This window comes from Halichoerus grypus, chromosome 8 (assembly GCF_964656455.1).
Source record: "Halichoerus grypus chromosome 8, mHalGry1.hap1.1, whole genome shotgun sequence".
In the NCBI taxonomy this organism is placed as follows: Eukaryota; Metazoa; Chordata; class Mammalia; order Carnivora; family Phocidae; genus Halichoerus; species Halichoerus grypus.
In genome coordinates, this window is record NC_135719.1 from 88,881,245 (window position 1) to 88,882,997 (window position 1,753).

Here is a 1,753-nt window from a genome sequence, read left to right on the forward strand (position 1 = left end):
AATGTGAATACAAGTGTTTGAGACATACCCTGGCCAGAAGAATAATTGGCCAATTCCTTGAAAAACTTGGTTGCAGGAGAGCAGAATCATGAGTGTGTTTCTCAATCCGTTACTGTTAAGGGATTAATAATAATAAATTAATAATACATAATTATATTATTTATTGGATGGAATAATAAGTTAATCTCCCCTTTAGTTGGAAATGTCATTTGAGCCACTTGGCAAAATCTGGGAGGCATTCCACCAAAAGACAGAGGATACATTTCCAGGTGGGGGATGTCAGAACCTATAGGAAATGAGAACGGGGTGATTAAATTTGAAATCACTTCTGAAATTCTAGCCTTAAAACCAAGAAAAGAGAGTTCACACTCCATGTTTTAGAAGTTGCAGTGGGACACTGTATGATCAGGAATCTGGAGTGTATAAAGGATGCTCCCAGCCCATGCAGCCTGTTCAGGATAGAATGGGTAGGGCCCTCCTAACATTTAACAGGGTAAAGGTAGGTTTACCCATACTCACCCAAAATGTAGCTGGGCAGGTATGAACTTTTTTTTCTTTGTTTTTTTTAATTTTTATTTTATTTTAAAGATTTTATTTATTTACTTGAGAGAGACAGAGAGAGCATAAGCAGGGGGAGAGGCAGAGGGACAGGGAGAAGCAGACTCCCTGTGGAGCAGGGAGCCCAATGCAGGGCTCGATCCCAGGACCCTGGGATCATGACCTGGCTCAAAGGCAGACACTTAACCGACTGAGCCACCCAGGCGCCCCTCTTTGTTCTTTTTTAAAACCGAGCCTTTACTCTCCGAATTGCCAAGGCACCAAAGCCGAGACTCTGTTGACCTATTTTGACACTAGACCGCAAAAAACTCCAAGCTGAAAACCTAGAGCTCTAGGTCAAGATGGTGAGGTGTGCATTCTAAGAGCAGCAGAGTTCTGAGTGTGTGTGGAAGGTGTGCGAGTCCAGTAGGCCAGGGAGCAGAAACAAGGCATGGAGTCTTCCAAACCACTGGCTGGACCAAGGAGAGAAGACCGGGCTGCCTGCTCCCTCTCCTTGCATGGCTCCAGCTTACATATTCTTCCACAGGGCATGAGCAGCATTGGGAATGGAGTCGGCTGGCACACCTGGGAACCTCTGCAGTCTCCAGCCCCCCAGTGAACAAACTCCCACTGGCTTGTTAATGATTCAGTGTGTGGTTTGTGGTCTTCTCCCAGGGGACAAGGGCGCTGATGGAATTTCACAGATGCTCTTGGGCCTGGGAGGGAGTGTTGCCTGGGGATAGGGCCTTTTCATCTCCCCTCCGTCCCCACCACTTTTTCTGACCGCCTTCATGAGAAGTCTGCCCATACTCTTGGCTCCACACTTTCTGCTCTGACATGAGCTTGGCCATCTGCTTCCCTGACCCCAGAGGAAGCCAGCCTTGCCTGGTGCATTTCTGTCCAGCGTGAGGAAAAACGAACATGGTGCCTTTTCTGCAGCCACCTGCACGTCCTGGAGCTTAGAGAGTCTGTGCAAAGGTAAACAGTTACATAAGGAAAGACAGACTCACTTTAGGCCTGGATCTTGTTAGGTGGGGCCTTCGAGACCACGTGGGGTATTAAAAAATAATGTGGGGATTAACGGCATCTCTTTGCTGTTTGTTCTTCTGAGTCATGCTTCAGTTTAAGCAGCAAGAAAGATGATGACCTTTCTCTTCACTTGAACTTAAAGAGCAGCTGATGCCCAATGGAAAATTTTGAGAAAGTTATTGTCATG